The 23523-nt window shown below is 41.4% G+C and overlaps 1 protein-coding gene across 3 annotated transcripts in view; it reads left to right on the top strand.

The window, feature by feature from the left end:
• The window catches only part of FYN (FYN proto-oncogene, Src family tyrosine kinase), a 192260-nt gene that overhangs the window by 48969 nt on the left and 119768 nt on the right, over positions 1-23523 (top strand). The window contains exons 1-2 of one of the 3 annotated variants that reach the window (XM_035296539.3): positions 2196-2435; positions 18655-18724. The exons of 1 other annotated variant lie outside the window; for it this stretch is intronic. The gene's annotated coding sequence lies outside the window, so the exon portion shown is untranslated. Of the gene's footprint in view, positions 1-2195; positions 2436-18654; positions 18725-23523 lie in introns of those variants that run through there. One more of the 3 variants, XM_008994918.5, reaches the window with a different exon arrangement.

The raw sequence follows: 23523 nt of genomic DNA, 5'->3' as shown, positions 1-23523 counted from the left end.
TTCCTTCTGCATGCAGCTCACTTTTTGTGCATTTTCTTTTCTTCCCTTCTTCATATTCATGATCCCTTTGGCAAGTGGTGTCCATCCCTCCTGCTCCACTCCTGTGAGTGGCTGTGAGGACTCGCCCCACAGAGCCTCCCACAGCTGTAGAGCCTTGTTTCTCCCAACCCCCCTCCTCCCCCCAAGTCCTTCCTGCCCTGTGCTGAGACCTGTGTCTCATTTTCCAGCTCTTCTGGGGTAGGGTGTCATTACTTGAAAGAAAATTGGAAAGCATTTTACGTTGTTTATTACAGATCATTAATTGAAGCTCCACTAAACCCAAGGAATTTATTCTCCCATTGATGTGTGTATAACTCCTATTAACATTAATAAAGTTGTTTAGGATCAAAGAGCCAGCAGAAACCCATAATAGAGGATCCATTTTGATCCTGCTTCACAAAGTGACTCATTCCTACAGGGCATCAACAAGCATTTTAAAGATAATTTTTACAACTCCCTTTTAAAAAGTACAGCAATTGCTGAATATATCATAGCACACTCATGTCCTACAGAATATACCTTGCCAGTTACGATTTGTACAGGACTGCCCCACCCTGGTTGGAAGTTTCAAGGTTTGTCCATATTTAACCAGGGCTGGAAATGTCACCCATGGCTGCCGTTGCTGCACATTTCCACAGGGGAGCTGGCAGCTATGGGACTCGCACATAACAAGGATGGAGAAGGTATGGGTGCAGTAAGAAGGGAATTGTACAAGTGACAGCCTCACAGACAGAGAACAGAATAGGCGTTTGTTCACCTGAGCCATTTGTGCCCTGCCCTTTCTCAGTGGTTCTGGACAGGCAACATCATGACACAGAGAACCTAGGGGTAGGGGGATTTTAGTTCAGATATGTGTGAAGCCGTTTGAACCTATTAAAACCATTTACCAATCCTTACTATGATGAAAGGACCACGGTGGATCACGAGGTCAAGAAATCGAAACCATCCTGGTAAACATGGTGAAACCCCGTCTCTACTAAAAATACAAAAAATTAGCTGGGCACGGTGGCGCGTGCCTGTAATCCCAGCTACCCAGGAGGCTGAGACAGGGGAATTGCCTGAACCCAGGAGGCGGAGGTTGCGGTGAGCCGAGATCACACCACTGCACTCCAGCCTGGGTAACAAGAGCGAAACTCCGTCTCAAAAAAAAAAAAAAGAAGAAGAAGAAAAGAAGATATCAGAAATGAATAGTACGTAACTGGGAAAATATCCTTCATTTTTCACATAAAAAGTGAACACTAAAAAGGAGTTAGAGTTGCACTTTCTCTGTCCATGTATTGGTACGCTTGTTATTAGCTCACCTCAATGCCCAGTAAGGGCAAACATCTCACCTAAGCACATCCCATTTGAATGTCTCTGTGTTTTTCCCTTCTCTCCCCACCTCTTTTTCCACCTCATCTTCTGATTTTTACACATGTTCCCAATGTTTGGGAAATGAGTTGAGTTTGGGAGAGAAACAGGAGATATCTGTACATTTACATCTGATTTGGACATACAGTTGGCATCCTTCCTGTGCTCTTGAGTCTTTTCTTAGAAATGTTAAATTTTTAAAAACTTGTTTATTTTTGAACATTGCTTTTTTAGAATCACCCTTCGTCAAAGGTAGAGAGGAAAAACTGTAAGCGAATTTTACTAGATTTTTGAAGCGCTCATCATGATTGAACTATTTCCCTAATGACTGGTAGCATCTCACCTAGATTTGTCCTTGTAATGGTTACTGAACTTTTCAAGATCTTTCAGTTCCACTTTACTTTTGACTGTTGTTGGAAACATGGGTATTTATTTCTGTCATTGTTAATCTGGATTTCCAAGGAAGAAAAATAGGAAATATCCCTTTAATCACTGAACTTTACTTCGGACCCTTTATTTTTTCCTAAAGAATAAATATACAATTTTAGAAGGAAGGAAACCACAGTAGCTGTTAACATGTAGAATCCATCTGGCACTGTAGAGATAAAAACAAGCCCCGAACGCTTTTCGCTTATTCTTCACCACAGTGCCATGAACTGGGTCAGGATTATCCTTGTTTTACAAATGAGGCAGCTGGAGCACTAGAGGTGAAGCCAGCCTTTTTCAGAGCCACACATCCAGGGAGGGTCAGAGCCCAGATGAGGTAGGAGAATTTAGAGCAGGTCTGCACAGTTAACTACCAACTCAGACTTCCACTGCATCTTGTAAGGATCAGGGTCTGTAAGACCATTGTCAATTCGATGGGTCATTTGTTCCCAGGGACCCAATTTGACCCTCTGGTACCTAACAGTGCGGGGAGCATGACGGGCACTCAGTAAATATTAAATGAATGTATTGTCAAAGCCAAAGAACTCACTAAAACTTATCATCTCATCCTGGGGACTGCCTTTGGCCACTGCTGAATCTATTTTGAAATTTCTTTGCAGGTGAGTTTAGAAATATATAAATATATTTATTTTAAATAACCTATCCAGAATTTGCAACATATGCCAGTGTGGTTAGAGGCCTCTGGTGACTAAAGTCTTCAGCAAATCAGAGATGCACAGTAGAGGTACTATGTGTATACTTTCTCTTTGATTTAAACTTATTTAAAGAACATTTAATTTTTTCCTGACTTTAAAATTTTCGTTGTAGAAAATTTGGTAAGCTATAAAGAGGAAAATGAAAATATCTCTTAGTCATACCATATTGAGATAGCAGTGTTAAGATGTATTTATTTTGCCATTTTGGGGGGGTGTGTGCGTATCATATATGCATAAAACTTTGATTTTGACCACCTTGCTTCTTTCATTTAATATTAAATTGTGATCATTTTCTAATGTAATTGAATAACTGAAGTTTTCCATTGTGTGAGCAGACTAATTTATCTAACCATTCACTATCCTGTTACTATGCAGTTAAATATTCTCGTATTTGATATTGTAAATAATACTGTAGTAAACATTCTGGAATGAAAATATTTGCTCACTTCTCTGGTTATTTCTTGATGAAAGGATTACTAGGTTTAGTGAAAATATAAAAATTCTGGACACAAAAAGTTATAAATTAAAAGCAAAAAAACACAAAAACCTTAGGAAAAATGTATTTGCCACAAATACATTAAAAATCTTAATATTCCACATCCTGGTTTCCTTTCACTCAGCCTAATTTTTTTTCTCACATTTTTGTAACCAATCACTCATTCTGATTGCTTAGCCATTGTACTAGTATCCCATTTGATTTTACTAAAACTGTTTGAGTTAAACATTTATTTCTGTGCTCATGACCTTGATACCATTCAGCATGATCTGTCCTCCTCTACTGAGACTTTCTAAGGATTGTCTGACCCTTGTCATTACATCTGAAAATCCCTGGGCAACTTCTGTGCATCTTTCTTGGAAACAACATTACAAAAAAAATAGTAAATTCAAAATACTATGTACTATGCCAAACAGTGAGGTGGGTGTTTTAAAGTATGATATAGCCCCTACCATAGAGAAACTTCCAGATAAGACATGACCACATGACAGGTAAACCTGGATACAAATGATATTAAATAAAATTGCTGAAAATTTATGTTTAGTAATCCTGACTCAGCATCTTCTGTTTTCTACAATTTCTGCAATTTCCCTGGACTGTGCCTTCAACCCTCCTGAATCTTACCTTCCACTCCCTTTACCCATGAGGGGATTTCAGTCAGCAGGGTGTGGTTACATCGTTAAGATTTCTTATCCATGGCATCACAATGATGGCAGGATCCCCAGCTCTCAGAACAGGGCCTGGTACATAATATATGCTCAGTGAATTTACTAAATGTATGGTAAAAAGTGTGCATTTTTTTCTTCTTTGGAGACTACCAGCAAACAATTATATACAGTCACACATTGCTTCAGGACAGGGTTACATTCTGAGAAATGCGTATGCCTCGTTAGGTGAGTTTATCATTGTATGAACATCATAGAGTGCATCTACATGGTATAACCTACTACAGACTTAGTCTTCATGGTATAGCCTACTGCTCTTGGTTACAAACCCAAACAGTGTTTTATTGTATTAAATACTGTAGGTAATTATAACACAATGATAAATATTTGTGTATCTAAACATAACTATACATAGAAGCAGCACAGTAAAAAATACCAGCATTATAATCTTAGGGGACCATTGTCGTCATATATTTGGTCTGTCATTGACTGAAGTGTCATTATGTGGCACATGGCTGTACTTAGATTGGCAATAAACACAATTAGAAGGGAATGTTTGTGGCAATCAAGAACTCTAGGTCAAACATCAGACTAATGAAGGTTCTAATCCTGGGTCTTCAACTTACTAGTTTTGTAGTTGTAGGCAAGTTAAATAATTTCTTCCACAAAAATAGGGGTAGAATCTAAGCCATTGGGTTATTAATAAGGATAAACTGAGGTGTATGTAAAGCCTAGCCCAGAACCTGGCACACAGTATTTAGTAAATGTTAGCTATTATTATTTATACATCTTTTCCCTTATTTATTGTCAGACTACAATCTCAACCTACTCTCAGGAATATAGAAACAGAATTGATACATCATGAGAAATAATGTGTAAGCTTCAGAGTCAGATCTGCCTCTGCCACCTCAGTAGGTTACTTCTGGTTGGTTAGTTACTTTATCAGGTGAAGACCCATTGTATGGGGTTACTGTAAGGACTAAAATGAAATAAAGTATGCAAAGTGCCTAATATGTTCAATACCCTTTCCTCTTTCTGTGTCTTGGTTCAATTAGAACACCCTTCTGTCTGTGATTTTGCTACCAAGCATGTATGTCTCTCCTCTGGTACAGTGTTCTTCCATTTATTTTGGTGTGACACACAGAATTTAATACATTTTAATATCACAAGTCTGTCATGCACATGTGCAAGTGAAAAATAATGCTCTGTGTGAGGCCCAGACTAATTTGCTAGGGCTTTCATAACAAAGTAGCATAGACTGGGTGGCTTCAACAACAGAAATTCATTTCCTCACAGCTCTGGAAGTTATATGTCCGAGATCAAAGTGTCAGTGGGTTTGGTTTCTCCTGAGGCCTCTCTCTTTGGCTTGTAGATGGCTGTCTTTTCCCTTTGTCCTTATGTGGCCTTTCCTCTGTGTGTATCTGTGTCCTAATCTCCTCCTCTTATAGGGACATCAGTCATACTGAGTTATGGTCCACCCATATGACCTCATTTTAACTTAGTTACCTCTCTAAAGGCCTGTCTGCAAATGCAGTCATATTCTGATGTGTGCTGGAGGCTTAGGGTTTCAATCATGAATTTTGCAGGGATACAATTCAGTTTATAACAATACCCTTGATAGTTTTCTCTTTTATTTCATTAAATGCTGGGCACAACCAACTGTGTTAAATTTTGTGACCCATTGAATTGACTAGAGACCACAGGTTGAAAGGCACTGCTTTAGTGGGTTGTGTTGGTTTTTCCGGTTAGTGTGAAATTGAAACCAGCATTAGGACTTGCCTTTGACTTATTGTGGAGACAGCCCCAGAGGCACAAAACAGTCAGAGTCAGAGTGGACATCCTTCTGCAAACAGACATCACCTTAGCCCAGGGTTGGCAAACATTTTCTGTAAAAGGCCAGATAGTGACTGTTTTCATCTTTGCAGGCCATACGGTCTCTATCAAGACAATTCTGCTGTTGTCGTGTGAAAGCAGCCATAGACAATACAGAAACGAGTAGGCATGGCTGTGTTCCAATAAAGCTTTACTTATGGACACTGAGATTTTTAATGTCGTATAATATCCATGTGTGATGGAATAATCTTTTGTTTTTTTTTTGTTGTTTTAACCATTTAAAAATGTAAAAACCATTCTAAGTTCAGGAACTATACAAAAGCAAGCAACAGGCCAGATCTGATCCGCAGGCTGGGGGTTGCTGACCACAGCCCTTGCTGGTAGAGCCTCAGTCTTCTGGTTGCAGGCTCTCAAGGAATTGGTCTGGATGGTGTTCCTCTGTCCATGTAAATTTTGAACTGATTATTATCTTATTTGTCCCTTGTGAGTCCTCTGTATTTTCAGAGAGAAAATCTCTGTGGCACTCATGATTAAAAGTTATGTAAAAAGCAAATGTTATCTTCTTACCAGAGAACTCTAATTAGGGATGGGGGGACCTCCTTAAAGGACCCACACAATTGTTTGTAATATGGTGGTTAGGAATAGATATGTCACCGAAAAACAACAGAGCTTGAATTTAACGAGGGCTCTCCTTTGGGAAGCTAATATACAGGGAAACGGAGTGACCAAAGGAAGGCCTGGGTGTCCTCATGGTGGATGAAGGAGAGCAGCTCAGTGGCAGGGACATGCCCTAGGTTCTCCCAGGTAGGGTCAGACTGGAGGATGAGTGAGGTCTCCTCCACAGTCCCCTCATGGTTTCTTTTGCAACCCAGAATGCAAGCCAAGGTGTGTGTGGCTGCCTCTCACTTCCTGTAGGGGCTACCCTCAGTCTCAGGATGTCCATCTCAGCGCCTGAGTAGATCTCTCCTCCCAGAGAGTCCAAGAGAACAAAGATGTCTGATAAAGCCAGAGTGTGGCCACATGGTTTCTATGCTCCAAGGGATTTATTTCAGTGGTAGGTGGAGCAGCTGTATGGAGCACATGGCTAATGATAATGGATTGACTGACCAGAAGCAGGAGAGGACCTAGCAGAAGGCAGAGGTCAAGCTGCCACAAGACTGGGGGACAGCCTGGGTCTTCCTCTGTGTCATACTGACTGCTCTCAGGTGGGTCAAGACTCCAGACCTCATGACTTTATGTATTCCAGAGGGGGATCTAAAGAGCCCCAGAAATTCACAAAGGTGAGAATGGTTATTTTTGGTATTTCAGACTGATGGAAATTATGCATTTATCCACAGTGATGGTACAAAGGCAGGCTGAGCTGTTGTTGATTCCATTGGCAGGAGTGAGCTGATCTAATGGACTGACTCTGGAAGAGCAATGTTGAGTGCTTGCTTTGCACCACAGAAGGAAAACCCCTTTATCCCAAGGGCTTTCCCATCTGGGGATACACAGACATTAAACCAAGGCCCCAGGAAATGGTTTTTAACTAACATAAAAAACTACATGGGCTTGAATATCCAAAATTTCACTTTAAAAAATTAGTAAAATAAAATTTAAATGATTTGAATTATTTTATTTTGAGACTGTTTGCTTCATGCCATCCTAAAATATAATAATAAAATAGCTTTGGCCTGACAGTCATCTTAAGTGAATAAAAAAATACAATTTAATGAAATGGCACTTTTAAGCTTTTAGCGCAGCAAATTTTCGAATTACCTTGCTTAAATTAAATTGCTGTGCTTTTTTGCTTTCAGTACTTATAAGAGCTCTGTTTTGTTTCGGTTTCACTGTGTTAGCCCTGAGATGATTTTTTTTAATTGAAATATAGCATTTATGCAGAAAAGAGCACAAATTGTTAAGTGCACTGATAATGAATTTTCACAAAGTGAACTCTCCTTTGTAACCAGCAGCCAGGTGGAAAAAGAATGTCACTTAAACACTAGGAGTACCCTCAAGCCCCCATCCAGTCCCTATACACCCCAGTTTCCATCAAGGGTAACTAATAGCATGACTTCTAACAAGAAAGGTTGCTTTTATCTGTTATGAACTTTTTATCAATAAAATTGCAAAATTTGCACTTTCTTGTGTCATAAAAGAATAGCATTATATTTGAGAGGTTCATCTGTGTTGTGAGTTGTAGTTTGTTCATTTTCATTGCTGCATAATACTGTTTAACAATATCAAAATGTACTTAGCCCTTCTCTTGTAAGTGGCCTTTTGAGTTATTTCAAGTTTGGGGCTATTACAAATAGTACTGGTAGGCTCATTCTTGTCATGTCAGTGGGTAAGTATATGTAGCATTTCTATAGGATAGACTCTGGATGGCAGCATCAGGGATCACAGGATGTGTGTGTTCAGTTGAAACTGCCAGTTATAAATGGACATGCCTACAGTTGCTCTATATCCTTACCAGTACTTCATGATTTTAGTCTTTATCATTTTAGCCAATCCTGTAGGTGTATTGGTAATGCATTGTGGTTTTAATTTGCCTTTATTTTTATTGCATCGTTTTATATGTTTATTGGCCATTTGGATTTTCTGTTTTGTCTTCTCAAGTATTTGTCTATTTTTTTATTGGATTGTCTGCTTTTCTTCTTATTGACTTTTAGAGTTATTTTTTGTATATATGTATTGCAATTATGTTCTCCACTGTGTGGCTTCCCTTTGATTCTGTTGATGTCATTTAATGAAGATATTTTTAATTGTAGTGTAGGCCGGGCGCGGTGGCTCAAGCCTATAATCCCAGCACTTTGGGAGGCCGAGGCGGGTGGATCACAAGGTCAAGAGATCGAGATTATCCTGGTCAACATGGTGAAACCCCATCTCTACTAAAAATACAAAAAATTAGCTGGGCATGGTGGCACGTGCCTGTAATCCCAGCTACTCAGGAGGCTGAGGCAGGAGAATTGCCTGAATCCAGGAGGTGGAGGTTGCGGTGAGCTGAGATCACGCCATTGCACTCCAGCCTGGGTAACAAGAGTGAAACTCCATCTCAAAAAAAAAAAAAAAAATTGTAGTGTAGTTCACATTATCATATTTTTTCTTCATGGTTAACCCTTTTTTGTATTCTCTTTTCAGAAAAATCTTTACCTATTACAAGATATGAAGGTGTTCTCTATGTTTTCTTCTAAGAGCTTTATTATTTTGCCTTTCACATTTAGTTCTATTCTCCATCCACAATTGATTTTTGCATGGTGTAAGGTAGAAATTCAGATTCATTTTTTTCATATGGATATCCAGTATATTTATTTCCTAGTCTATTGTAACAATGTGCCACAAACTGGATGGCTTAAAACCACAGAAATTTATTCTCTCGTGGTTCTGGGGGCTAGGAGTCCAAAATCAAGGTGTGACCAGGGTCATGGTCTCTCTGATGAAGGCTCTAGGGAAGAGTCCTTCCTTGCCTCCTCCTAGTTTCTGGCGGTGGCCAGGAATCCTTGACATTCCTTTCTTGGCAGCTGCATTGCTCTGACCTCTGTCTCTGTGGCCACATGGCTGTGTTCACCACATGTCTCTGTCTAGATTTTTTTCTTCCTTTAAGAACAGTCATTGGATTCAGAGTCCATACTAATTCACTATAACTCATTTTAACTAATCGCATCTGCAATAACCCTATTTCCAAATAAGTCCATGCTGAGGTATTTGGGGGTTAGAACTTCATATCTTTTGGGGGGACACAGTTAAATCTGTACCACCGAGTGAACCCAACATTTATTACTTTGATTTTTATCCATTTATACATACTTGTATATATTTATCACTTAATTGTCACCTTTGCATTTTAGTTGACTGTGTAGCTCTATTTTTGGGTGTTCTATTTGTTCTCTTGGTCTGTCTATCCTTGCACAAATGCCATACTGTTGCTATTCCTCTATAATGAATCTTGATATCTGGTAGAGAAGTCTTCTAGCCCTGTTCCTCTTGTTCAGGATTAACTTGACTTTTGGCCCTTTGCATTTCCTTATAAACTTTAGAATATGCTTGTCAATTTCCATCAGAAACCTAGTTTTAAAAAAAAATTGACACTGCAGTTAAGACGCAATTGGGAGGAGAATTGACATTTAAAAATATTGAGACTTCCAGCCCATGTACAGGGCACAACCCTCTATTTAGGTCTTCTGTAATTTCTCTCAATAATGTTTTGTCATTTTCAGCAATAAGTCTTACATATCTTTTGTTGGACTTATTCCTAGGTATTAGGTATTCTTTTGATGGAGATTTGTGTTGATGAAATAAAAAGCCAAGAGAGAGAAGGAAGGCTTCTACCAGGTTTACTACTTCACATTATTGAGGAATTTTTCCAAGTTTACCAAGCTTAGCAGAACTGAGATTCAAATCAAGATCTCACTCCCAAATCAGAACTGGGAAAATAAATCAATTATTACTTTAAAATATAATGTTAGTGAAATGATTCAAAATGTGGGGTGCTCAGGTGGATAAAACAGGTCTTTGGTAGGGAACCCCTGGTCGATGCCCTTTGTCACCAGTGTTGCAACATTGAGAATGTGCACATAGGATGGAATTGATGCTGAGATAAGACTCAGATACTGGATTGGGGTGGGAGACTTGATCTGGGATTTTTCAGTGTTCTTAGGACCTTAGAGGTACCCAGAAATACCAGGTAGGCCAGGAGGATGGCCATGGTGGTAGGAGTTTGAGTCCTTTCCCTCTTGAACCAGATCTGTTCTGTTACACTTTTTTCTAATATTTTGAAGTTGAACCCTTCGAAAGTGCGTGTGTGTGTGTGTTTGTGTGTGTGTGTGTGTGTATCTAAGGTTTAGAACTACCAATAACAAGAAATGAATTTTTTTTTTGAGAATAAAATATTTCCCATCATAATGGATTCTCCAGGTATGTGGTGTTTTAGCTGGATGTTTTCTGGCATAATTGTTACACATTTGGCGTGGACATACACACACAGTGCTGGTACTAAATAATAGCTTAATAACTATCCAACTAGATAGTCTTCAACATTCCATTCAGCGTCAAGGTTCTGGGGTTCTACTAGTGTAGCCAACCTACACTCAAGGGGTTCTGCAAACATCTTTATTAACCTTGATCTTGGCAGCATTGTGATGCTGTATGCATTTCATGGGCCTTCCCCGGAGCCACTCCAGAATGCCTACTTGGAGGGATTTGGGAGTAGTAATCTGGTTGGAAGAGAGCTAGACTTGTCCAGCAACCGTGCTTGCATCATAGCAAAGCAGTGTTTCTGTTTGGACTGTGGATTGTGGATCTTAGGAACAGCTTAATTTAAAAGGGCAACTCAGAAATAATTCAAGTACACTACAAAAACAGAGTTTTTGTTTTTATTTTCTTTTTTTGTGATACATGTGATCACATGACAGGAACTTATTACCAGTAAGAAAAGAGAGACATGATTTTATAACTGTATACTTCATTCTCATGAGTCTCATAGAAGCAGAATCGTTGTTTTTTCCTCCTGATACTCAACTGATTATTCCAATGGCATTTAGTTATTTTATTTCTTCCCCAGATAAACTGGGTACCTGCGGCCTTAAGGTTGAAATATAGTAATAATAATATGAAATGAGGTTGTGTGAAGTGGCTTACACCTGTAATCCCAGCAGTTTGTGAGGCCAAAGCAGGTGGATCACCTGAGGTTAGGAGTCCAAGATCAGCCTGACTAACATGGTCAAACCCCATCTCTAATAATAATACAAAAATTAGCCACATTTGGTGGTGGGTACCTGTAATCCCAACTACTCGGGAGCCTGAGACAGGATAATTACTTGCATATGGGAGGTGGAGGTTGCAGTGAGCCTAGATCATGCCATTGTGCTCCAGCCTGGGTGACAGAGCAAGACTCCTTCTAAAAAAAAAAAGTAATAATAATAATAATATAAAATGATATTCGTACAACTTCTGCTACTACTACTATTGCCTGGAGGTTGATGGGGATTGGAGAGGGGGAAGTAAAGCCCCGCCCCGACCCATCCAGCCATCTCTTTGCATGACTGCATATCCATGTGTGCCAGTGAGCCCCAAATCTTTATCTCTCTAGTCCAGCTTCAGAGCCATGGATGCTGGGACCCCTGCACCTGGCCTCTAGGGCAGCTGAGCATGAGCTTGAATTGGTGCCTTGCTCCACAGTGAGCCTCTGATTCCCTGTTGTCCTGGCAATAGCCGATGAGAACGGAGCAGCCAGCTTTTTGTAGTTTGACCTTCCTGCCCCCCCTCATTCTGTGGTCAGTAATTCCTTTCTGCTGGCTGAGCACCTTCCATGTTCATCTCTTTCTCTATTCATCTCTCCTTCTCCTCCTCTTCTCTCTCTGCTGTTTACTCCCACTCCGGCAAATAATAAAACAACAACCACAACCTTGCTTGAGTCTGCCCATCTTATTGGAGTGTAACCAGAAGGACTCTGGCCCCCCTGCAGGCAGGGGAAGCAGATGGGTCAGCTTTGCCTTCTCAGAGCACCCCTCCCACTTCCCTCCCACCCCCTATATCCAGTGAAAGGGGAGACCACAGTCAGTCAAAAAGTAAGCTCAGTTTCCTAGGGAACCTGTATTTTCTAGTTCCCATCCTCCTCCCTGGCAATTGGGCTTTGTTTGCTTCCTTGTTTAATGGTTTGTTTCAGCATTTGGAACTCTTTAATTTTTCAGACAATCAAGTTTGGGCTTACAGAGAATATTGTAACATGGCAGGTTGCAGGACTAAACTGTATTTTAAATTGACGGTTATTTTTGTGCACAAGCTTCCCAGCTTCACAGGACAGCCATAGGCACAGAGAGCTGTGGAAGGGAGGGGGAGTTCGTGCTCCCTGTTCCCCCTCACCCCCATTCTTTGCTTTTGAAACTGAGACTCAACAAAGACTCACACAGCGGTTCCTTAGCAAGTGGGCTCTGCAAGTGTGTTAGCTGTATCATCAATCTACACATGCCAGAGAAAGAATTGAAATCTCAATTACAAAACATGCAATTTGGTCACAGAGGTGAACGAAAAAGGTTGAAGTCCTTTAAATGCAACAGCATGACTAGAACTGTCTCCTCTGTGCAAGGGATTGGGTCAGACACGGTTCCAGTGCTTCGAAGACACATTTAGCCTGGGTTCTTGCCCTCAAGGAGCTGGCTATTTTCCTTGCAGCAGATAGTGTGAAAGTTGTGCTGTCTCTACTTCTCTAGTGAGAACTAGAGTAACACTAGTTCTCGTGGAGGAAACTGGGCAAGAACTTCAGGGAGAGATTTATACTAGAGTTGGCCTGAGGGACAGTTTGGTTCTGTATTCTTGCAAGTGGAGGTGAGGGCACAATAAGAGAGAAGAAATAGGACAGGTGGAGGCTCAGAGGAGGGACAGTGTTGAGAACAGCAAGTGCTCTGAGAAGGCAAGGCATGAGGGAGGAGGAAGAAATGAATGATACTGCTGACGAGGTGGATATGGAATGATAGTGGATGGCTTTGATTGCAAAGGTGAAAAGTCTGTGGAAGTCAGTGGTCTTTCTAGCAGTGTCACCAAGCCCTGAGTTTCCTGGGAGCTGGTTCAGTTACTGCAGGGGAAGAGATCCAGTGTGCCAGCTGCTCCCGCAATTTTAGAGGAGAGAACAGCTCCTCTCATCTTCATTTTGTGTACAGAATATTGTCTGTCTGTTGAGGAGGGTTCCACTTTAAGAAAAACTAAAACCCGTTGGATATGCATGAGACTCATTAATGTATTCAATCAGTCACTCAACAAATATTATTAAATGCCTGTTACATACCAGGCCCTTTACACGAGGTTGTACTGAAAGACCATTGAAGATTTTTAAACTGGTCAGTTGCCTGGTAGCAAGCATGCTGGGTCTTGAGTTAAAATCCTCTCTTTGCCACCCACTAATCACTGGGCAAGTCTCTTGGCTCAATGGACCCATTTTCTCATATGTAAAGCCCAGGTCTGGGCTGCTAAATCTTTCCCAGCTGAGACAGTCTAGGAGCAACATGAGAAGTGCTGTAACCAGAGTTTGTGTGTGTTGGGAGCAGAGGAAAAGAGAGGCCACAGTCAGTGAGAGGTGGTGATGGCAAGAGCTTCTTCTAGTCTGAGTGAAGCCTTTCATTTATTCATTCAACAAACATTCCGTACTCAGTACCAGCCACTATGCTAAGCATTGGGAAAATCACAGTAACTAAAACAAAATGTGTGTCCTTAGGGCACTGTCTGTATAGGGGGTTTGCAGAGGAACTGGGAACATGGGGGACAGATCTAGAGATGTAGTGTTAAACTTACCCCATAGAATGATAGTTGGGACAGTGGAAGTATACATACCAGGAAAGAGATAGCAAAATGGTATTGGGAGAGAATGAGTTCTGAGGAGATAGAACCTGGGAACATCCTGTGGAGAACCAATCAGTGTTCCACTCCTTGATAGAAAGCATGTTCTTCATCAAGTCAATACAACAAACCTAACCCCAGAAATATGCTCTTGTGACTAAGAAGTTAGGACACACCAAAGAGATAATGTCCATTCAGACATCCATTTCTCCTTGACTATATTTCTTCTAGGTGTGAAGCAGGATTAGAACACAGCCACGCATGATATTGTGTAATAGCTGGTCTCTTTGGTTTCTTCAGAAAGGTTTTCAATAAGTACCAATAATATGTATAAAATTGTATGGGTGGCTGCCTAAGTGAGCTGCCAGCCCCTCAAATCTTTTCCCAGACCAGCTGGCTCTTTTCTTTTTTCCCTTTTCCCCAAGTAATTGGAGCAGATCCAGAAACAGATTCAGAGAGCCTCAAGCTTTTCCTTTTTTACTCTTCAGTAATTACATGTCACAGGTTGTCTTCCCTGTTAGAGTCTAAAGCTGAGCAATTAGTCTCCCATTGTCTTTGCAGGAAATGACATATCAGTGTGGCTTCTGGGGAAGGCAACCGTTGACCATCCTGGTTAGAATAATTTGGAAAATGTTCAGCGTTTCCTCCAGTTGATCATTTAGACTGGCTGATTTAAAAAGCTTTTGGAAATGTGCAAATGTACCATGGTTATCAGGACCGGAAGTACTATTGGGTCAGTTCCCTGAGCAAAATGAGTCTCTGAACTGTGGCTTTTGATCTCTGGATGTACTGCCTTGTCCCACATGTGACTGAGCCCAGTGCCTTGGCATTCTGTTCTTTTCATAATGCTTTGTTGGAGACTGATTAGTCAGGATGTTTTGCAGCTGCAGGTAATTGAAAACCCAAGTCAAGAAGTCCTAAACAGTAAGACATATATTGGAAATCCAGAGATGCCACAGACTTCAAGGCCAACCTAATGCAATAACCTACACTGTGCTTCCCTGTGTTTGTTCTGTCTGTGGGCCAACTTTATCCTTATACTGGAGCAACATAGCTGTGGAAGTTCTAGGCATCACATTCCACATTACTTTCAGAAGGAGGAAGCGTCTCCCAAAAGAGTGAGTAGAAGCTTCCAGAAAAACTTTCTTCACATCTCATTGGCTTAAATCGGGCCACATGCTTATATTTAAACCAATCACTGGCAGTAGGAGTGGGTATCTCTTGGATCAGTGCTTCTCAAATTTCAGCGTGCTCACAGATCACCTGGGGAATCTTGCAAAATCAATTGATTCAGTTGGCTTGGGTGAGACCTCAGCTGACAGCTCTAACAAGCTCCCAGGTGATGTGAATGTTGCAGGTTAGCACGCTGCAAAACCTTGACTGTCCCACCCCTACTCCCAGCTGAAGGTGCTGCCTTGCGCTTATGGACACTGTGGGTAAAGAAATACGGGGGCTCTGTTGGGAAGAAGAAAGAGGGAATGACCACATGCAGATGAGAACTATATTAGAGATGCTTGTTTTCAGTGTATAATTTGTATTTTAACTTTAAACTGGGAGCCATACAATACTCTGTAGTATATATTAAAAGCAGAATTGTTATGTGGGAGCACCCATAAAAATTTCATTCGTTTATGGTGATGCAGGCATTGCAGTTCTGGAAAAAAAAGATAAAAGTCATGCCACCTGTTTTGTTATCATTCAGCTATTTTTATTAGTAATGAATCCCATATATCTCAAAAAGAACAAATTCAGATGAAATGGATTGAAATAGCCTTAAGTATAAAAGGAGTGTGCCAAGTCCAGCCTTTGTTCTGTGAGTGGAAATCTCATCAGTCATGGTTATTGGGAAGGGAGAATACACCCCTACTTGTCCTAAGAGTCACTTGTCATGATATTGGGAGTGAAAAATGCTGCCAATGGTGAATTTCTGCCAAAGCAAATGGTCACAATGCCCTTATAAGTGGTTTTCAGTGGAGAAAGTCATTATGCTTTATTCATTTGAAAAGGAAGAACTGTTCTGTTATTTTGTTGTGCTTGACAAAAGATACACAGGATTCCTCAGCTGCAGCTGTTTAGGAAAAAGGCTGATAAGATGGAAGGACCAGTGCACACCCTGAGGCTGTGCAATCACAGGCTCAGCGGGCTCAGCATGAAGTATGTGGCCAGGTGCTGAGTAGACCTTCCTGAGATAGTCATTGTGGTAGTTGCTGTCCTGGACCTCATGTGCAAAGACAACATCACCCAGGAGGGGACGTAGAATTTCACTGCTCAGTCTATTTGACCCACCTGCCTCAGAACCACAGGCTCACAACTATGGACTATGGGAAGCTGGAGCTTGATTGTGGTCTCTTGTAGACGCCAGAGCAACTGTACCTGGCCTCACCAGCGTGAGTCACCAAAGTGCCCATGCTTATGAAATCACCAGTTGTGCCTTGTCTATTCAAAGGACCTGAAAGGCTGAGAGATTGTCTGCTACTCTGGGCTACCTGGGGAAAGCTGCTAGATTTGAAGCTCCAGGAAGGCAGGCATTGTGTTTGTGTCACACAGGTGCCCTGTATATTGACAGAATGATTGAACAGCTAGTCTGTTCCCAGGAGATCTGTCAGTCAACAGCATGGACTAATAACTCACTCTCAAAAGAGAAGTGTTAAACCAGACAACATTGTGTTGCCTAACTTCAGTAATTTGTAGTCTAAATATAGATTGCTTAGGTGTCCCATCTAGGACCTCATAGGCTGCCAAGGAGGGATGAGGTAATATTAACTATAACCTGAGCTCGTGTAGGACAAGCAGATTGCACCATTACTCATGGATGGACTCCTAACAGCCCCGATGAGCGCCTCCCTGCTTTGCCTGTGATAAGGCAAGGTGTTATTAGCCATGGAAGGAATTTTAAATTGGGGGAAAAGATAGGACCTTCCCTGACAACTTATAAGCCTGACATTAAAAGTAGTATATTTATTTAAAGTATCTATATCACATAAAATATTTTTAAAAAGAAAAATAAAGAGGCATAAGATAATACTGAGTTGGGAAAATCAAGATAGAAAAAGCAATGAGAAGCCAGGTGCAGTGGCTAACACCTGTAATCCCAGCACTTTGGGAGGCTGAGGTGGGTGGATCACCTGAGGTTGGGAGTTCGAGACCAGCCTGACCAACATGGGAAAAAACCCATCTCTACTGAAAATACAAAAGTAGCTGGTGGCGCATTCCTGTAATCCCAGCTACTCAGGAGGCTGAGACAGGAGAATCACTTGAACTCAGGAGGTAGAGGTTGTGGTGAGCCTAGATCACGCCATTGTACTCCAGTCTGGGCAACAAGAGTGAAACTTCGTCTCAAAAAAAAAGGAAGAAAAGAAAAGACAATGAGAGTGAAGCTAGGTCTGAAAGCTGGGTCCATGCATGTAATTCAGGAGGCCGATGGTGATCTCATAATTGTCTCTAGCCCTTATCTCAAATCACACATTTGCTAATATTATGAAAGTAGCATTAGCTATTTGTCCTTAATAGAAATTATGAATATTTTTATATTGTAGTTATAGATATTCTGAAGTATCATTTATGCCTAATAGTACTTCAAAATTACAGTGGTTATTAGACTTGTTGGAAATTATTTAAGTATTGAAAGACACTCAACAATTCTGTCAAATATTTTGATAACTGTATAACAGTATACTCTTTTTGACTCCTGTCCATTTTGTGTTAACTTGAAGCATTTGTAAACATCATTCTGAGGAAGATGTCTTTAGACTGCCATAGCACAAAGGTAAAGAGCCCCTGCCTTTGACAATGGCCAGGCCTCCTACCAGAGAAGGTATGGCCTGCCTAGAGGCTCAGAGACAGGACAGGCCACTGGGTGCTGCAGCATTTAATAGTATAATGTGGAAAAGCTGGTGTGAGCATGAGTGCCAGGCTAACATGACTCGATGGTAAATTCGCAGGTAGTGGGAGGTGGTGGAAGATGCATCTGCTGAGGAAGGACTGGCTGTATAGTTTGTATTTGGAAAGGATGCCTTGTGCAGCCATGAGAGTCGGATGGGAAGGGAAGAAACTGGAGGCCAGGAGACTAGTGTATGCTAGGCATGGTGCTGACCAGATAGAGTGTAACAAGAACAGGGGGAAGCAATGTGTTCCCAGCACCACTGTGGGACTCCTACTGGGCGAGGCTGGGCCAAGATTTGCAGTGGAAGTGAGGAAGGCTGTGTCAGTTTACAGACCTGAGGGACTGGGAGAATGATGATCACAGCTCAGGTTTACTGTGTGCCAGAGGCTGTTATAAGCCCTTCCATGTCATGTAAATATGTTATTTCATTGATATCATATAATCCTCATAGCAACCCTATGAGGTCAGTACAATCATCTCTATTTTATACATAATAAAATAAAGCCTAGAAAAGAAAGTTTAGGAAAACTTCCCAGGGTCTCACAGCTAGCAGGCAAGAAGGGAGGATATTACTGGAAAAAAAGGAAAGCGGAATTGGTTTTTGGGGGAATCTGCTATGAGTTAAACTGTAGACATTTTTCCATTGTTCTCTTGTCTTCAAGTGTTTCAAAGGCCTAAACATTCAAATATTTATAAACATAATTTCTGGTATATTTCATTGTCTGGTTTTCAAATTTTTTATTAGTGAGTGCTGAGATAATTTGTAAATTGGTTTCATCTTCCTGGGAAAAACAGAGGAAGCCCATAGGTGAAATTCAGTACATTGATGGGTGACCAACACAGAGGAAGAGGCTGCAGTTTACAGAAGAGAAACAATATGTGTTCAATTATTCCTGTTTAATGATGTGGTTTTTCTTTTGTTGTGGTATTGTTTTTCAGGACCAGTCCTGCCGCTGTTTTAGAAGACATGTGGTATATATAAAGTTTGTGATCATTGGCGGAAATTTTGGTAAGCGTTGCTACATTGACTTCAAATGCCTCTTGTTGTAAAATGGTGCTCGGGAAGGGAAGCTATTGCCTGGTTCTGTGTGTCTTTTACTTCTGCACTGAACTCAGGCAGAATGGAATTTTATAATTAAATGTGACATTGAATTGATGTTTTCTGACAGTATGACACTTTCTCTTGTTATTGCTGTCATATTAAGCAATATGGAGTTTTCTAAAACATAGTAAGTCTAGATTTAGGAAAGTTTCTGGATGCAGGTTAAAAAACACCCTTGACAGTTTATGTGCTAAGCCAGCCATGTAACCTAAGAGTAATAAACTTGCAGACAAAAGAATAAAGTCTCCAAAGCAGAGAGATCCTTGTGACCCATATATTAAAAGAAAGAGAAGCAGGCAGCCTAGGAAATGGGAAATTAAAGGAAGCTGTGAGTCCAGCTTGCCTGAGAGCCAGCCCATAGACCGGCATAACAGTAGTCTTGGGAGACCAAGAACATTCAATTCAGCAATCACCCAGACCTTGCTGGCAGGTAAAGAGGACAGTCTTTGGGATCAGGAGACCTGGGTTAAAATGTAAGTTCTGTACCTTCTGGCTGTTAGATAACCCCTCTGAGCCTGTTTCTTCTTCTGTAAAATGAGGCTTATCATGTTACCTACCTCATAGGGTTGCTGTGAGAATAAAATGAAGTAGGTAGTGCTGGAGCATAGTAAGTGCTCAATAAAGCCAGTCATTCTTGGGAACAGAGCAGACTTATTTGAAAACTGGACATTTCCCACTGAAGTCAAGCTACTAAGAGGCATATTTGTCTTCCAGCAGGAGGGCTGTTGGGGATGGGCCGCTTACATGCATTTGATGTTACTAGGGCATCCCGGCTACTCACCACAGCCCCTCCTCCAACATTCACTTCAGAAGAACCTGTAGGAACCCCTGCAGTATTTATCATCTTTTCCAGCCCTTGTGACCCATTCTTAGAAAAGGTTGGCTAATTCCATTCCTGCCACCTTTACAACTAGTGAGGTCACCTTGTTTGAGCTCTGTTCATTTTTGGAGTTAATGTCATTTTGAATCACATTTGTGAGAAAAGAAGGGTGGGGGTAGATGATACCTTTTGTTGGACCTCAGTTGCCATGTTTACACTTTCATTTCCAAACCTTTCTATTGATTTTACGTTTTTGTCAATGCTTATTGTGTAGCCTTCACAGGGATCCAATTACTGGGCTGAAATTTTTTAGCTTTGACTAAAAGAATTTGGCTTCTGGGTGGGGCCTTTACCTGTGGTAGGGGAGACGAAGCCGTGGCATTGCAGATGGACCAGTATTTAAGGTCAGATATTTATAGATGACCTTGCTCCCATTTCATGGAATCAAAGAGAGGGACATGGCTTCAAGGGTTATCTGGCCCAATCCCCTGCTAGACAAAAAAATGTCTTCTACCAAATCCCTGACAAGGGAATTCAAATTCTTCCAGAGATGAGGAGCTTGCTGTTGTACAAGATACCTTGATTCAATTAAAAGGACAATTAGGGCCTACAAGGAAATCCTTGGGGAGTGGGGGAATACAATTGTTCTGTATCCTAATTGTGGTGGTATTTATGCAGTTGTATGCTTTGGTGAAAACTCACAAAACTATAGACTAGAAAGGGTGAGTTCTCCTGAATGTTAATTAAAGCTGAATTTTTCAAATGCAAAAAAATAAGCATTTAAAAATTTAACAGTTAGCCCAACTTGTTAAAAAGAAAGTGAGGAATGCAAAGGAGAGAGGGAGGAGGGAGGAAAGAAAAGCAATCCAGTTCTTATATTGAACTATTAATACAGTATATGTGCTCCATAGGACAAGGACTTAGTCTTGTTCCATCCTAGAGTCTTGGTGCCTGGATAGCACCTGGTACATAGAAGGCATAAATGTGGTATTTATTGAATCACCTACTGCTCTTAGTCACCTTCAAAGTAAGCCCACTCACTTTCTAACACTCCAGCCCACCAAATATTTGAAGACACTGTCCTTCCTCATTCATCTTCTCTTCTCTGGGTGAACTTACCATCTCCCGTGCCTGGCCTCTTTGTCCTCTGATGCTGTTTTCACACCTCTCCCCATCTGTCAGAGCTCCATGAGGAGGCCTCTGCTTCCCCACACCTCTCCTGTGCACCTCAGCCAGCACTAGCCACTCTGCCCCACAGGTATGGCCCAGGAGGAGCACAGAGGGTGCATTGCTTCTGTGGATGCTGTTAACAGACACCTAATCCTCCTCCTTCACAATCAGTATGGAGTGTCTGGTAATGGACCATAAAAGATGTCTATAGTGCAGTCCTCTAAGAAAGGAGCTCCTAAAAGTAGGGAGAGTGGCAGTGCAAGAAAGAGCCCAGGTGCAGCACATCCTCTTACAGGCCTTGCCTGAAATGAAGGCAGGTCCTGGCACCCTCAGTCTGAGACAGCATGGTACTGTTGATAAATCTTTAGAGGCAGTACTACATCACAGATTCCGATTCTTCATTACAAGTCATAGGAAGTTTGAAATTCATAAAACAGGCCAGGCATGGTGGTTTATGCCTGTAACCCAGCATTTTGGAAGGCAGAGGTGGGCGGATCACCTGAGGTCAGGAGTTTGAGACCAGCCTGACCAACATGGAGAAACCCCATCTCTACTAAAAATACAAAATTAGCTGAGCATGGTGGCACATGAGATTGCAGATCTCAGCTACTCCAGAGGTTGAGGCAGAAGAATTGCTTGAACCCAGGAGGCAGAGGTTGCAGGTTGCTGTGGGCCAAGATCACACCATTGCACTCCAGCCTGGGCAACAAGGGCAAAACTCTGTCTCAAAAACATAAAAAAAAAAAAAAAAAAAAACTGAAACTGGTGGGTGCCTTGAAAAGCCTAGGTTTCTTTTTTCTGGCCATGCCAAGGGGAGACATATAAACACATAAATACATATAGAGAGAGCAGTGGTTCCCAGTTGGGGTCAGTTTTGTCCTCCCAGAGGACATTTGGTAATATCTGAAGCCATTTTTGGTTGTCACAAGTAGGGGAGGGAGGAGGGTGTGTGCTAGTGGTATCTAGTGGGTGGAAGCCAGGGATGCTGATAAATGTCTTAAAATACATATCATAGATCAGCAACGCACACTCGGGCACACGTGTAGGACGAGTGGGCCCAAAATCTCAGCGATGCCAAGCTTACAAAACTCGGAGATTGTAAGTGGTTTTTAAAGTGTAACTGTTTAAAGTACTTATTATCTTGAAGGTTTAAAAATTGAAATATCTTAACATTTGATTATATGTAAATATACCACTAAAAAAACACAAAGACTCGTTCAGAAAATCATCTGAGTGGAAGGGCTGCTAAGAGGTTATCTCTTCTATTACCTCTGACTCCAAGCAAAAAATGACCTAAATCAATTCAGACAGACAGATGGGCCTCTGACGACTTATACGGAATGACAGTCAACTAAAGATAAAAACAAGACTCACACAACATGATCCCAGCATTTACACAAAAGAGATTGTCTTGTATTTTGAATTTCAAACCTAGCTTCTTCAGATGTGTTAGTCATTTGATGACCTCTAAGATTAAATGGTATTTCAATCTGGGCTAGTCCTTCCTTTTGAATCGAGGCGGTTCTGGTGTGATGAAAATATGCTTAGGGAGGAGAGAGATCTCATTACAGATGATTGAGATTGAGTATTTTGGTACATAGGGCTGTTTATTTGCATCAGTTTGTTAGTGACACCACAATCTGGTTTAAATGTGAGTCGCTGAGAGCTTTTTTAGCCCAATATGGCTACATTTGCTGAAGCAGGAAGATTAAAGCAACACATGTCAATTTATGATATAGGACAACCCACTGCAAAAGACTTTACCTAATTATAGGGCCTATTTTGGGAGGGTAATGGTGCTTTTTGTGAAGTGTATTTTGGGATGCACTCACTCGGCTTCTAGGCCAGTAATATATTCCCAGCAAGGGTGTGGTGTGTGCTTGTGGACATAAATATTTTCTTACCAAAAGCTGTGGTATGATATTCTTTCAACTTTACTACCCATCATTTTTCTGATAGTCTTTCCTTTTGCAAGAGTGCTATGAAAATGTATTCTGGAAAGCCAGAAAAGGTGAAGATAAAAGATCTAATTTCAGATGGCCAAGTCCAGAGATACAGAGACTTTATCAGTCTACTGTTTTTAAGACGAATGGGATTTGGAGGCATTCAGGAAAACTGACTAATAAGCAGAGTTGAGGGAAGTGATAGAAACACCATGTTGGCACTAGATCTTTTTATGGAAGTATCTGTGGGAAAACTATCTGTTTGCAACCCTGTGTGTCCCAGCCAGCACTGCCCCTGCTCCACTCCAACCCCCAGGTGATCCTCAGGGGCCACTCCAACCCCCCAGGTGATTGTCTGGGGCCATTTCCATGCCTTTGCTGATGGCTTATGACCCAGGGTAGGTATCTATCTGTTTTTACTTTTGTTCTTTAAGACTGCTGGCTGGGTGCGGCGGCTCACACCTGTAATCCCCGCACTTTGGGAGGCCGAGGCAGGTGGATCATGAGGTCAGGAGATGAAGACCATTCTGGCCAACATGGTGAAACCCTTTCTCTACTAAAATATAACAAATTAGCCAGATGTGGTGGTATGCGCCTGTAGTTCCAGCTACTCGGGAGGCTGAGTCAGGGGAATCGCTTGAACCTGGGCAGTGGAGGTTGCAGTGAGCCGAGATCACACCACTGCACTCCAGCTTGGCGACAGAGCAAGATTCCATCTCAAAAGAAAAAAAAGACTGCGTCTTTCACCTGCTCTTCCTCCTCAGTCCCAGCCT

Source organism: Callithrix jacchus, chromosome 4, assembly GCF_049354715.1.
Source record: "Callithrix jacchus isolate 240 chromosome 4, calJac240_pri, whole genome shotgun sequence".
NCBI classification, from domain to species: Eukaryota; Metazoa; Chordata; class Mammalia; order Primates; family Cebidae; genus Callithrix; species Callithrix jacchus.
This window is presented reverse-complemented; position numbering and strand designations above follow the sequence as displayed.